The sequence below is a fragment of the Polypterus senegalus genome, chromosome 4 (assembly GCF_016835505.1).
Source record: "Polypterus senegalus isolate Bchr_013 chromosome 4, ASM1683550v1, whole genome shotgun sequence".
Taxonomy (NCBI): Eukaryota; Metazoa; Chordata; class Cladistia; order Polypteriformes; family Polypteridae; genus Polypterus; species Polypterus senegalus.
This window is the reverse complement of record NC_053157.1, coordinates 165711794-165727748: the sequence shown is the minus strand read 5'-3', so window position 1 is coordinate 165727748 and position 15955 is coordinate 165711794. Positions and strand designations below refer to the sequence as shown.

Genomic DNA, 15955 nt, shown 5'->3' with positions numbered 1-15955 from the left:
AAAATCATCATGTTTGCAAAGGTCAAAGAATGCTAAAAGGGTCGTTTGTGGTGGATTGTGTACTTTATCGGCAACATTGCCTTCTGTGAAATAAATTCTTTGTCCGTTCTCAAGATGCACAGCAAGATGAACGACCGGAGGGAAACGTTCGTGAATGGGAAAACAGAAAATGCGCCAGGCTGCTTCAGAGCTACTAATGTAACGACCAGCTTCGTATCGAGATACTTCGTCATTTTGATTTTGTATTGTAAATACTGCCTGGTCACTTCCTTTGTTAACATACTTGCAGATGTATTTGATTGATTTTACTGAATTGCAAAATTCGACATTGATGTGAGCATTGAAGAAGCGGGACAGCACAGGACTATAAGGGACCACCCATCTGTTGTCGATATCTACTCCTTTGATGTTAATTGTATGACCTCCATCAGCAGGTGCGCGCGGTACTGAGGGTAACCATCTTCTCCGGTCTGAGTTTGTGAGATGAACGGACGGGTACTTCTTAGTGCATATTCTGTTGATCATGCAGGGCGAGTTGATATTATGAGGTCCACATGGGCCGTGAATCATGTTGGATTTTACTATTTTGTGTAGGGCAGGGTCAGTCTGTGGATCAGGAATTTCTGCACGGATGAGTTGATCGATGAGAGCTGGTTTAATCCTATCCTTTAGCCACAATAGAATGTGTGCATGGGGAATACCTCGCTTTTGCCACTCTATGGTGTACATGTAGCAATTTGTACAGCCGAAAATGTTACTCTTGTGAGCAAGTCTATCATTTTGCGAATCTTGAGATGAAATACACGACTGATAAGGTCATGGCGATCGTGAGGTTTTGACGTGGAAGGAGAATTTCAGTGATCTCAGGCCATTTAGGATTGCAAGTAAATGTGATGAATAAGTCAGGGCGGCCATAACGACGAACATATGTCATTGCGTCTTGTGTACGCTCGTGCATATAGCGAGGTCCTCCAGTGAAGGAAGATGGTAATATCACAGCTTGACCAAGTTCTGTTAAATCAGTGTCGTTTTTGTCAATAGCATCTTTTAAGTGAACGTAATTTTCAGCCCGTAGTTTTTTTTGATTTAGTCTGATATAATTTAGTCTTTCGGATTCAATTTTTGCGTACATATCAACTAAAAACTGATTTAATAAAGTTCGGAAGAAAAGGATATTATTAGCATGATGTTGTCTGATCATAAGCGGTATGAATAGAAGTTTGCTGCAGAGACGGTTTTGTTCATAGGTAACTTACTGGCAGCATGAACTTGAGGTATAGACACAGAATAGCCGTCTTCACCATAGCAGAACATGAGAGGATATTGAAGTGCATCATAGGATCTGTGGGTTTCTTTAATGCGTTGCAGTTTATTGTCTCTGGTTTTCAAGACAATATCTCTATTGTTGAACGTTTGCCCAACGATGACAACACCAACTTGATGAACTGTGGGTTTATTAAATCTGCCTTTGTGTGCATGTAATGGTTTTTTGTCTGCGTGAATGACAACTTTGAAGTCTTTGTCATCATCTGAAATACTGTCCATTGTGGAGTGGAAGTCCTGGATGTAAGTGTTACAGTCATGGAGCATTTTTTGTAATTGCTTGACCAGGGGCATGTTAAGTCCAGAAAAATTAGCACAGCGGATTTGTGCTTCCTTTTCATCATCCCCGACGAAATAAATTTGCAAAAATTTGTGTTCCTCACTTGGCATAGGTAAAAGACTGCCAATCAAGTGATACACTTGTCCCTGAACTTTAAATGAAGGCATAAAATTTCCCTCAACGATTTGGTTAGCACCAAATGATGTCATTTGAAATGCGCTGTTGTACTTTCGAATGTTGTTCAAGAAATGCTCACTTTGAGGATGTTCGCCATTTAACAGGCCCTCAAGAAGGTGAGGAAGCTTACATAAAGGAGTGAGAGAGACTTTACCACCGTTACAGCACAAACCAGGAGACTCGCATTTCCACTTCTTTGCTTGACAATAGTCACAGTGAACATCCATGGATCCAATGTGTACTGTTTTGTCAGACTCATAATGTATGTTTGGGTCGTACGCAAATCCACAATTGGCTTTTTGAGCCAAACCTGTTGTTTTCGTATGAGCCGCTTTTCATTATTGGGATCGTATCTAGAAACAGAAGCTCTATTAACTTGTGGATGTGCTTGTGAGTATTTAGCGACAGCGTCCCTATTAACTTGTGGATGTGCTTGCGAGTATTTAGCGACAGAGTCCCTATTAACTTGTGGATGTTGTTGTGAGTATTTAGAAACAGCGTCCCTATTAACTTGTGGATGTTGTTGTGAGTATTTAGCGACAGCGTCCCTATTAACTTGTGGATGTGCTTGCGAGTATTTAGCGACAGCGTCCCTATGAACTTGTGGATGTGCTTGTGAGTATTTAGCGACAGCGTCCCTATTAACTTGTGGATGTGCTTGCGAGTATTTAGCGACAGAGTCCCTATTAACTTGTGGATGTGCTTGCGAGTATTTAGCGACAGCGTCCCTATGAACTTGTGGATGTGCATGCGAGTATTTAGCGACAGCGTCCCTATTAACTTGTGGATGTGCTTGCAGTATTTAGCGACAGCTTCCTATTAAGTTGTGGATGTGCTTAGTATTTAGCGACGCGTCCCTATTAACTTGTGGATGTGCTTGCGAGTATTTAGCGACAGCGTCCCTATGAATTTGTGGATTTTTCTGCGAGTATTTGGCGGTAGCCGCACGAAGTTGATTTCGTCTAGCTGTATCAGAAAATGTACCACGACGTCTGATACGCCTCCTTTTTACTGTGTTCTCATAGCTTGGATTGCCGCTGTAATAATCAGCTGGATTTGTGTTGAAGTGACATTGAGCATGTGTTAATCGATGTAAGCATACAACTGGCTTCATCAATAACTTCGCATCCAGCTTTTGAGAGTTGAAATATTCATAAACATCAAAGTGTCCACTACTCAAATTGTCACCTGTGAATCTAAGATGTTTAAGAGGCATTGACGGTTCTCCAAAGGTGTAAAATATCTGCCCATTTCGGTACACTTGAAAGCGACAACCAAATAATTCAGCGGCAGCCATCAACTCCACGCAGAACCATAGGTGAAGGGCTTAAGCATTTCAGTTTTATAGTGCTCTTGTGTACTATAATTATCTCCTGTACCATCATCAGTCCACACTTTGAACCTCTCCCAGTCATTTAATACATAAGACACGATGTCCTTGCGGATATCAAAAGTGAGCCTGATATGTCTGTGCAATATGTAACACAGAGAATGGAAAAGGCAGGCGCCATCTCCGGGCATAGACACCACTCGGTAAGTGATAGTTCTTTCATTGATGGTAATCACGTCGATAGACATTTTAATAGGGTATAGTTGGAAGAATAAAGGGAATGATTACTTGATCAGTAAACAAAGTATAAAATACCTATACAATAAGTGTAACAATCGTAATAAACGAACAATAAAACTGAGGAGAATCCGTGGATTAATTAAAAAGGCTGCTAAATTGACGAAGCAAAGAAAAACGACTTCCTTATATGGCGTTTTGTTTATAAAATAGCGGAGAAGCTATGTAAAGGCTGCTTGAGAAAAAAACAGCGGAGCGGCTTATATGGGCAGGCAGTCAGCGAAAGAAGGGAAGCAATAAATAAGTAATCGTAATAAAGGAACAAAAAAATAGCGGAGAGTGCACGGATTAAATAAAGGAAATGGGTATTTGAACAGTAAAGTAAGTCTAAAATAGCTACACAATAACTGTAACAATCGTAACAAATGAACAATAAAATAGAAGAGAACCCGTGAATTAAATAAAAAGGTTACTTCGTTGGTGAAGCAAGGAAAAAGGTCTTAACCCGTGAATTAAATAAAAAGGTTGCTTCGTTGGTGATGCAAGGATAAAGGACTTTCTTATATATCGTTCGTTTATAAAACAGTGCAGAAGCTGTGAGAAAGCTGCTTCCTTAGCGAAGCTCGTAAACGAAAGACACCGCAGTGAACACAGAAGAGAACCCGTGGATTAAATAAAACCTACACAATAACTATAAAAATCGTAATAAATAAACAATGAAACAGCGGAGAACACGTGGATTAAATAAAAAGGCTGCTTCGTTGGCGAAGCAAGGAAAAGGACTTTCTTATATATCGTTCGTTTATAAAACAGTGCAGAAGCTGTGCGAAAGCTGCTTCCTTAGCGAAGCTCGTAAACGAAAGACACCGCAGTGAACACAGAAGAGAACCCGTGGATTAAATAAAACCTACACAATAACTATAAAAATCGTAATAAATGAACAATGAAACAGCGGAGAACCCGTGGATTAAATAAAAAGGCTGCTTCGTTGGCGAAGCAAGGAAAAGGACTTTCTTATATATCGTTCGTTTATAAAACAGTGCAGAAGCTGTGAGAAAGCTGCTTCCTTCGCAAAGTAAGGAAACGACTGAAGACACCGCGGGGAAGAATAGCCTTATATGGGCAGGCAGTCAATTACGTGGGAGGCGTGCTGAGTTCCACAGTAGCCGCGTCGGAGGCGTGCTGATTTCCACAGCACTTATGAATATGCTAAAAGAGTGGAGAACCTATGAAAACGCTGCTTTCTTGGCAAAGAAAGGAAAGGAGTGAACACACCACAGAGAAGAACGGCCTTATATGGACAGGCAGTCAATTACAGGCTGCTTCGTTGGAGAAGCAAGGAAAAAGGACTTTCTTATATATCGTTCGTTTATAAAACAGTGCAGAAGCTGTGAGAAAGCTGCTTCCTTCGCAAAGCAAGGAAATGACTGAAGACACCGCAGGGAAGAGTGGCCTTATATGGGCAGGCAGTCAATTACATGGGAGGCGTGCTGAGTTGCGCAGCAGCCTTACTTATGAATATGCTAAGCACATTCCTTCACCCGCCACGCCTCCCACGGCGACCGTGCTGCCCGCTATGGCCGTATACAGTATAGGAAAGAAGGTTCCAGTTATGACTGTTACGCGTAGAATTTCGAAATGAAATCTGCCCAACTTTTGTAAGTAAGCTGTAAGGAATGAGCCTGCCAAATTTCAGCCTTCCACCCACACGGGAAGTTGGAGAATTAGTGATGAGTCAGTGAGTGAGTGAGTGAGTGAGTGAGTGAGTGAGTGAGTGAGTGAGTGAGTGAGGGCTTTGCCTTTTATTAGTATAGATATATATTTATATATATATACTGCTCAGAAGAATTAAAGGAACACTTTTTAATCAGAGTATAGCATAAAGTCAATGAAACTTATGGGATATTAATCTGGTCAGTTACGTAGCAGAGGGGGTTGTTAATGAAATTAACAACAGATGCACTAGAGGGGCATGAGATGACCGCCAACACAGGAATGGTTTAACAGGTGGAGGCCACTGACATTTTTCCATCCTCATCTTTTCTGACTGTTTCTTCACTAGTTTTGCATTTGGCTACAGTCAGTGTCACTACTGGTAGCATGAGGCGATACCTGGACCCTACAGAGGTTGCACAGGTAGTCCAACTTCTCCAGGATGGCACATCAATACGTGTCATTGCCAGAAGGTTTGCTGTGTCTCCCTGCACAGTCTCAAGGGCATGGAGGAGATTCTAGGAGACAAGCAGTTACTCTAGGAGAGCTGGAGAGGGCCATAGAAGGTCCATAACCCATCAGCAGGACCAGTATCTGCTCCTTTGGGCAAAGAGGAACAGGATGAGCACTGCCAGAGCCCTACAAAATGACCTCCAGCAAGCCACTGGTGTGAATGTCTCTGACCAAACAACCAGAAAGACTTCATGAGGGTGACCCAAGGGCCCCATGTCCTCTAATGGGCCCTGAGCTCACTGCCCAGCAGCATGCAGCTCGATTGGCATTCGCCATAGAATACCAGAATTGGCAGATGCACCACACAGGTTTACCCTGAGCACGTGACAGAAGTGAAAGTGTCTGGAGAAGCCATGGAGAACATTATGCTGCCTGTAACATCATTCAGCATGAGCAGTTTGGTGGTGGGTTAATGATTGTCTGGGGAGGCATATCCATGGAGGGTCACACAGACCGCTACAGGCTTGACAAAGGCACCTTGGCTGCCATTAGGTATCAGGATGAAATCCTTGGACCCATTGTCAGACCCTATGCTGGTACAGTGGCTCCTGGTGCACGACAATTCCTGGCCTCATGTGGTGAGAGTATGCAGGCAGTTCCTGGAGGATGAAGGAATTGATACCATTGACTGGCCACCACACTTTCCTGACCTAAATCCAATAGAACACCTCTGGGACATTATGTTTTGGTCCATCTAATGCCACCAGGTTGCACCTCAGACTGTCCAGGAGCTCAGTGATGTCCTGGTCCAGATCTGGGAGGAGATCCCCCACAACACCATCTGTCATCTCATTAGAAGCATGCACCGATGTTGTCAGGCATGTATACAAGAACACAGGAGCCATACAAAGTGCTGCGTACAATTTTGAGTTGCTGCAATTAAATTTTGGCAAAATGGACTAGCCTGCCACATAATTTTTCACTCTGATTTTTGGGGCGTCTTTGAATTCAGGGCTCTGTAGGTTGATCATTTTCATTTCCATCAAACGATGTGGCATCCTTTCGTTCCTAACACATTACCCAGTCTATATCAGTATTGATATCCAGGAGGATTTCTTTTTCCCATTGAGATCTGATGTGTTTTCAAAGTGTTCCTTTAATTTTTTTGAATATAATATGTGTGTGTTTATGTATATATGTATGTATATGTATATATATATGTATATATATATGTTTATATATGTGTGTATGTATATATATATATATGTATTTCTGTGTATATATGTGTGTTTATGTATGTATGTGTGTATGTATATGTATGTGTGTATATGTAGATATGTATATATATATGTATATATGTATATATATGTGTTTATGTGTGTGTATATATATATATATATATATATATATATATATATATATGACAGCAACACTCATCACTCACAACAGTGACAAAACAATTACATTGACAATCATGTTACGTTATTTTGAAAATGTTTCCTTTTCTTTTTCATTACTTCTTTAATACACTACTTCTCCGCTGCGAAGTGCGGGTATTTTGCTAGTATATATATATATTGTGACGAACAATACTTATGTTCCAGGGGAGCCGCCATGGGCAGTCCAATACCTCCCCCGGGACGCTTGGTGGCAGCTTCCCTGGCCGACGGTGACTCCCCAACCGCCCGCAGGGCTCCATGGGAGATGGAGTCCTCCATAGCTTGGTTGGGGCCCGGCATGGCCGCTAGGGGGAGCTGCCTGCTTCCCACAGCCCAGCTGGACGAGCTTTCAGCCCCACCTGGAAGTGCAATCAGGACCAGGTGGTTAATCACCTGGGACGCTTCCAGGTGGGCTATAAAAGGGCCCAGCCACCATCACTCGGGGAGCCAGAGTTGAGAGGAAGAAGGAGACGAAGCTTGCCTGGGAGGAGTGGTGGAGAATTGTGAGTTTGTGCTTTGGGACTGTGTTTGGGACTGTGTTGAGCCTGTGGGACACGGGGAAGGCGTGTGCCCACGGCTGAAGAAAATAAAACCTGTGTATTTTTGTACACGTTGCCTCTGCGTGGTCTGTGCCGGGTCAGGCGATATAGCACCTTTATATATATATATATATATATATATATATATATATATATATATATATATATATATATATATATATATATATATATATGCCAGCAACACTCATGACAATGACAAAACAATTACATTGTCAATCATGTTACGTTATTATTAAAATGTTTCCTTTTCTTTTTCATTACTTCTTTAACACACTACTTCTCCACTGCGAAGCGCGGGTATTTTGCCAGTATATCTATAAATGAGTCGATAAATTGCGAAAAAAGCATAATTAAATAAATGTCATCTAATTATTATGAAAAGTCATTAAATTGTTTTGAAATACAATGTAATTATTTTAGAATTATGTTTTATTTCAAAAGGGTCATATTTTTAAAGAACATTTATATCTCACAGTGCAACGTTTCTGAATGTGTGCCTCAACCTTTTCCCATCACTTTCTCCTGTTTGTAGCTGGTTGGCTAGCATAGATTTTTTAGTGCTAGTTTTCTCACATTCAAACTGGCAAAATATTGGGGTGCAATAATTTTGCTGACCAAATATGCAGAGAAATTTTAATAGATTGTAACTGTACCAAGCAGTGCGTGTTTATTAATTGATAATAAACTTCATGTTAAATGCATAAATACTTTCTTAAACATTCTCACTGTTACGTTCCACAGTAAATATCTGCCAAAAGAAGATACACCGCTACTCTCATGTTGTATTCCTCCTTAATGTAGGCTACTAATGCCAGTATATCTGATTACCCACTCCTCGTCCTGTGTGTGTCTCTCTCTGTCTCTCTTTCACTCTTTAATTCAGCAAGAACAGCCCACAACTCCGGCACACAGCTTTTTATCCTCTTTCTGAAAATCTCTACCTGTCATTGTGAATGTTTTTGAGGCTTGTGGAATGCTGGGGGTACCTTCTTGAACCCTTCTAATCGGTTAGAGTCAATCAAGTATTTAACCCTGCTAAACTGAAGTGCAATCTGTTGGCCACAATATGATGCTGTTTTATGACAAATTGATTATACATTGGGAGCGCTAGGACTGATAAATACTGTTTAAAATATTCATGTAGCTGAAAAGTTTCTTGGTAGTTTAAGATCAATTGAGCTCCATGTTCACACAGAAAGCCATCTGGAAGTCGCAATTGGAATTTCCAGCCTCAGACATTCTGCATCAATGTGTGTCTTTCTGCTTTTTTCATGGATATTTTCTGTTTGGAGATGCTCAGTCAGTCTTAAACTAACGACTTCTCCATCAGCGTCAAAATGTTGAGAAGCACTTCTTTATCTAAGCATGTCCATCATTTCTTCAATTTGTCTCAAAATAACATCATGTATTAAATGATCTACTTCTATACAAACTAACTGTCCCAACTTTTAATTGCCTGTGCATGTTCACCAGTTAGAATGCAAGTCATGCTAAACATTATTGGCAGTGTACTGCCTATGATGAGGAAAAAGTAATTTATAGCAAAGTATTAACCAATAGGAACAGGTTCAGTCAGATGACAAAACCGTCATCAAAACAGACATCCTGAAATAAATAGCACAGACATTTAAAGACCCAGTGGGAAATGTGCCATTTGGAAAAGCTGGACCTTGTGAAATAAAAACAATTTTTAAAAATATTTTGAAATAAAACCTGTAATGATTATAAAAGAATGGCACTGTATTGTATAATAATTAGACGACTATAATTTATGTGTTTTTGTTTTATAATTTATTGAGTCATTTGTATATATCACTATACTTTTGCATGTGATTATTAATTTTAGTCAGTGCCATTTCATTTATTTCATCTTGGCACAAATGATATTCCATAGTTCACCATCTTAGTTGTTGTTGAAAGTTTCTTTAAATGTGCAGGCTTCATTCTCCTGAAGAAACTTTATGCAGAGAGGGAATTACTTGATCATTTTAATCTGAAATATTTAATTTGAATGGCTTTCCCAACTCAATAATTTCCAGTTGTGAGCCACAATTTGTATCTAAACTCTGAGTCAAATGGACAACCAGGACAGCTTAAAAGGGATTGTGAGTACCATTCATCTTGGATTTTTATTATTCAAGGCTGAATTTGCCCATACTTTTTCAGCTGTTCAATAATTAAAATGTTTCTTTACTATAAGTAAGTAAGTTCCTTACTAGGTTGCACATTACATTTAGACTGGTTGTGGAGAACTTGCTAATAGTTTAAAAAACACTGCTAAGAAGTTTGCAGATATGCCAGAGGGTGTGAATTCACCAAAGGGTTCTGTCCAATAAATTGGCCACATGTTTCATTGATAAATATCCTACCCAATGGTTAGCAAGTCTGGAAATATATAAATTGGTACTTCTGGCTCACTAAAGGATTCGTCTAGTGTTCCACATATACCATTTAAAACAGATTCATGCTAGGATTTTCTTTTGAACTTTGTCACTACCTGCTACAGACAGTGTGGGTGAAGAATGTGACCTTGTAGTCAAATGAATTTTGGTTTCTTCATGGACAGGTTCTTCTGTAGAATACCGGGTGCATTGACAGTGATGGATGTGGGAGCCTTGTGAAGATCGCCACACTTCTTAACTCTTAGTTTTTTATCTTCAGGACCTTCAAATGCATCAGAGTCCATGCTTTGGGAGGAGAGATGTGTTATGACACAGTAAACCTTAATAAATAATTCCTGAGTTCAGTGACTTTTTTATTGCCATCAAATGAAATGGTGACAAAGCCACTTCTGAGTCTATAATTATCACAAAATGTTCGCAACCATCATGCAACTCTCCTACCTGATGTTTTAAAAATCTTTACCGGTGAATTGTGCTTCTTCTAAGATAAAGAAAAATGTATTTAGTTTATATAAATTTAGCTAGTACAGAGCAATTATTACAGCAGTTAACAAAATCATCAACTGCTGGGCAATGACACAATTAAGCTTCATTAAGGAGGCTCTAAATCACAGTGCAATTTGTCACAGTTTAATTTGCAAAATTTAAAATGTACTCATCTTTTATTTTATACAACATTAATTTCTGTTTAGAAGGTGTGATTTATGGGAAAGGACACCTTCATGAGACACATTTGATGCAGATAGTATATCAGGCAGAGGCCGCACAACAATAATAAATGTAGTTGGGCAGTGTGGCACTTGCTTTGTCTTTTAGATTTGTTTGGTTTTTTTTGTTGGCAAGGGTATTTTTTGTTAGGAAAGTTGTATTTTTATTGTTTTATATTTATAAAATAGTAAAGCACATTTAAGTTGGAGTATGTGTCTTGAATCAATGCATTAGAACTATGTAAAATTAAAAATGATTTTCCTAGTTTAGTCTGCTAGGTTCAGACTTACTGAATGACAAATGTTTACTTGTAATCAAATACACATTATATGTTGACTCAATTCTACAGCCATATAAGCATGCTTTTAAACTGCTTTTGTGTGATTGTATTATATTTTCATAATGTTTTGTTTGTCTTGAAATCTCCCAGGATGCAAATGACCACAGTATTGTAGTGGGAATGCACAGTATGTTTAAGTCTGTGGGTATGGTTCAAATTGTTAGCTCATTAAGCTTTGTTGGATTTGTCAGACTCCATCTTTTTATATTTTCTGTTGTTTTACAGTAGCCTGTTTCCAATGTGTGTAATTTAATAACTTCAAGCACTACTTTTTTGTTCTTTTGTTTATGCTCATTAGGATCTAGTTGGTTAAGTAGGTGCTCTTGCCTGGCCACATAGGTCTAAGTGAGTAAGACAAGTCCATGAGAGTTTGGCCATTAGCTCCTTGTCTCTAATTTCTTTTTTTAGGCTTGTGAATGCCAGAATATAACTACCAAGTGCTGTTTTCCTTTTTTACTCTCCATTCCATTAATTTCACCAAGCTGACATACAACAACAACAACAACAACATTCATTTCTGTAGCACATTTCCATACAAATGATGTAGCTCAAAGTGCTTTACAAGATGTCAAAGAAATAGTTACATGCAAAGAAAAACAAATTAAAATTAAATAGGTAGAATAATGCATAAGTAGTATACAAAAATAAATAATGCACACTTACATAAGTCCTTCAATGCAGATGTGTTGTTTTAAGATTCTAAATGATGGCCCAAGGATAAAGTCATTTGGCCAGGGTGGTCAAGAAGAAAACAAAAAGCCTCTAGTTAAGCTGGAGAAAAGAAACAAAAAGTACAGTAGGGGTTCAGGCTAAAAGACAGCGAAGCCCTCACTGGTCATTCTACCTAACATTGATGTTCTTCAGTACTTCTTTATTGTTTTTTTCTTAAGGCTAAAGGATTCAACACAGTGGGTCTCATGGCAGGTTGGGGTATCTGCTTTCATTCAAACATCACAGAAGGCTACACAGAACTTTGATCAAGTGGTTCTGGTGCAGAATGCCACCATATAACAAATGGAAAAAAAAAGAAAACTAAAGTAAGAAAAATTAATAAAGATTGCAGGTTCATTGGAGAGTATGATAGTTCAATGCCTATCTAGTTTATTAAGGGTAGAAATAAAATTTAGTGAAATAAAAGCCAAATTAAAAGACTGGGTTTTAACAAGTTTTTTTAGAGTCATCTACAGTGTTAACCTGGCATCTCTCTATTGGTCATGTATTTTTTTTAACAATGTGCTTCTCCTTAGCTCAAGGTACTGGTATTTCTACTTTAAATAGAGTGCATAAGTGGTCATATATACCAATATCTATGACATGCCTCGAGTCAACTTTTAGACATTTTGAAATTACTAAATCCAGTGTGTGTCCTCTGTTTTGTGTAGGCTGGCTATGATTAAATGAGTACAACAAGTTAGTAAATTCTCTTGCTTTAGGATTGCACTGAATATTCACATAAAATTGAAATCCCCCACAATTAGAAACCTACTGTAATTAGTCACTATTATAGATACTAAGTCTGAGAATTCCTCACTTAAGGACACATTATATTTGGGGGTCTACAAATGGTCAAGGTGAGAGAATGGGTCACTCCTTGAATAACTACAGCAAGATAGTCAAAGGACATGAAAGTGACGGCCACACTGTCACTACTGAGCCAAGGTTCATTCAATGTAAGCGAATCTATTCTCCTTTCAGTAATAAAATTGTTAATGTAGTAAGTCTTACTGGTTACCGCTGTTATAATTAGTAAAGCCACGTTTAAGGTCTCAGACATAGCAATACATAACATAACAGCAAAAACTACAAACAGACTGTCTACAAGAACATCATTTTAGTTTGACAGCATTAGTGCTTGTTATTTGTATAATAAATGTAATTAATGAGGTAAATAGCAGTGACATTGGCTAATGTATATGGAACCATTCATTTGGAGTGGCACAGTGGTAGCGCTGTTACCTCGCAGTAAGGAGATCTGGGTTCACTTCCTGGGTCCTCCCTGTCTGGAGTTTGCATGTTCTCCCCGTGTCTGCGTGGGTTTCCTCCGGGTGCTCCAGTTTCCTCCCAAAGTCCAAAGACATACAGGTTAGGTGCATTGGTGATTCTAAATTGTCCCTAGTGTGTGCTTGATGCGTGTGTGTGTGCGCCCTACGGTAGGCTGGCACCCTGCCCAGAGATGTGTTCCTGCCTTGTGCCCTTTGTTGGCTGGGATTGGCTCCAGCAGACCCCTGTGTTAGGATATAGCGGGTTGGATAATGACTGACTGACCGACTTACCATTCATTTGTAAGAGCTCACAACCATTCTCCCTTTTGTTCATCAACACAAACAGTAGCAGTCTACAACAAACTGTCTTCAAAGTTTTGGAAATCAGATGCTTTTATTCAGGGCGGCAGGGTGGCGCAGTGGTAGCGCTGCTGCCTCGCAGTTAGGAGACCTGGGTTTGCTTCCCGGGTCCTCCCTGCGTGGAGTTTGCATGTTCTCCCCGTGTCTGCATGGGTTTCCTCCGGGCACTCTGGTTTCCTCCCACAATCCAAAGACATGCAGGTTAGGTGGATTGGCGATTCTGAATTGGCCCTAGTGTGTGCTTGGTGTGTGGGTGTGTTTGTGCGTGTCCTGCGATGGGTTGGCACCCTGCTCAGGATTGGTTCCTGCCTTGTGCCCTGTGTTGGCTGGGATTGGCTCCAGCAGACCGCCGTGACCCTGTATTCGGATTCAGCGGGTTAGGAAATGGATGGATGGATGTTTTTATTCAGACAATCCCAAATGAATACTTTAATCAGATTACAGCTTTATGAGTTCAATCAGCTGTATATGTAAAGTTAAAACGGATTGGTCCATTTTGCAAATTTCTTGCAGTGACTGTTTAAAGTTACAATTAAAGTTTCATAATAATTCTCAATAATGAAATTTATGCATTAAAAATGTACTACTAACATTTTATTTGATATAGGAAGCTGTATAAATGAAGACACAAGTACATAAGTAATTAAGATGCTCAAATCTTTTCTCAACACCAGAACAGATCACCCTGAAAAAAGGAAGGTGAATATTAATTTGTGAGGTGGCAAGCAGGTACAAATCTAACACATTCAGACTCTTCCTTCTCTTCCTGCTCCTACAAAGACATGTTGTCATCTTAATTAGGTATTCTAGATTGCTCTAATGGTGAAATACTTAAGAAGCAGAAAGATATTTCTTGTTTTTATTTTAAGCCATTGTAAAAAGTAAAAAGCTCCTTAAAACATTTAAACTTTTGAAGGCTCAACATTAAAATTATGTTAAAACCTTCTCAAAGAAAACAAAAGTAGACATATTTGCAAATGAAAACAGCTTATTTTTAAGTAAAGAAAGTCATTTTACAATGTAACATTTGGGAAGAAAGAAAGATCTTCACAGAAATTTGGATGTTCTTTGTCTTAAAAGTCAAACACTCACGGGTTCCAAAACTTTTTAGATTGCATAGGTGATGATGCCATGGCATTGTGTAAGTAGGACATACATGGTGACCAAACAAAATAATAAATTGGGATGTACAAAATTACACTGGCCATGGCACAAATTGGAGGTGGAAATGATAAAACAAAAACAACTTCACTAAATGTAATATTCGGAAAACTTATAAATGTAAAGGTGTCCTACTGTGAAATGAAATCCCCAGAATCGGCTTTGATTCCAATTAAATTGAACTAGATAAATGGATCAGAAAAGAAAAAGGTTTGCAGGTTAAAATACAACACCTCAATTTCAAACATAAATAATAAAATATGTCAGAATGATGAATTAAAGATTAAGCTATAATTGTTTTCCTGTAAGTAATTTTGCACAGCTTAATTCATGATCTCACCACTAAATATGATCTCACCAGTTTTATTAAATAACAGTGAAAACAAAAAAAAAATAATAATGATTTTAAAATAGTGACACACTACTCATATTAGCACTCCTCCAGGTATTAGTCAGCACTAACCCACATAAAAACATAAACTTCACCAACAGGTCATTGCACATGTGCGTACAAACTTAGTACAACGTAAAGGGACACAGAGCCTGCTTTGCAATTTTGATGTCTTAACAAGAACATTAGCTTCATACCAATTTAAAATGATGCCTCAGTTACATGAGGTTGCCAAGGCACACATTCCTTCAAATTGAACATGGCAGGAGACAGTTCAGAGGGACACAAATAGAAAACGAGACAGAGAGAGAAACCTACAGTGATTGTTTGAGAACACATATTCCCATTGAGCTCTGTGTCTTAGTAGTTTGCCACTTATATCTTTCAACAAAAACACTGCACAACTGATATACTCCATTTCAAACCTTATGTATACTGAAAATTATAATAGGATCATTTAGTATCCTCTACAAAAACTGTAGTAACACAAATATAACAGATGTTGATAAGACAGAATATGGGAGTTTTTCTTCATTTGTTCCAGGTGGTGATTGTTTAATTGCTAGACATACAGTTAGGTCCATAAATATTTGGACAGAGACAACTTTTTTCTAAGTTTGGTTCTGTACATTACCATAATGAATTTTAAATGAAACAACTCAGATGCAGTTGAAGTGCAGACTTTCAGCTTTAATTCAGTGGGTTGAACAAAAAGGTTGCACAAAAATGTGAGGCAACTAAAGCATTTTTTTTAACATAATCCCTTTATTTCAGGGGTCAAAAGTAGTTGGACAAATTAAATAACTGGAAATAAATTGTTCATTTCTAATACTTGGTTGAAAACCCTTTGCTGGCAATGACAGCCCGAAGTCTTGAATTCATGGACATCACCAGATGCTGGGTTTCCTCCTTTTTAATGCTTTGCCAGGCCTTTACTGCAGCGGCTTTCATTTGCTGTTTGTTTGTGGGCCTTTCTGTCTGAAGTTTAGTCTTCAACAAGTGAAATGCATGCTCAATTGGGTTAAGATCAGGTGACTGACTTGGCCATTCAAGAATTTTCCACTTCTTTGCTTTAATAAACTCCTGGGTTGCTCTGGCT

General features: G+C 38.9%; 1 pseudogene; it reads right to left on the bottom strand.

Annotated features, from left to right (window-relative positions):
* Positions 1-294: 294 nt before the first annotated feature.
* On the bottom strand, positions 295-1027 carry LOC120529058 (annotated as a pseudogene).
* Between the last annotated feature and the right edge of the window lie 14928 nt (positions 1028-15955).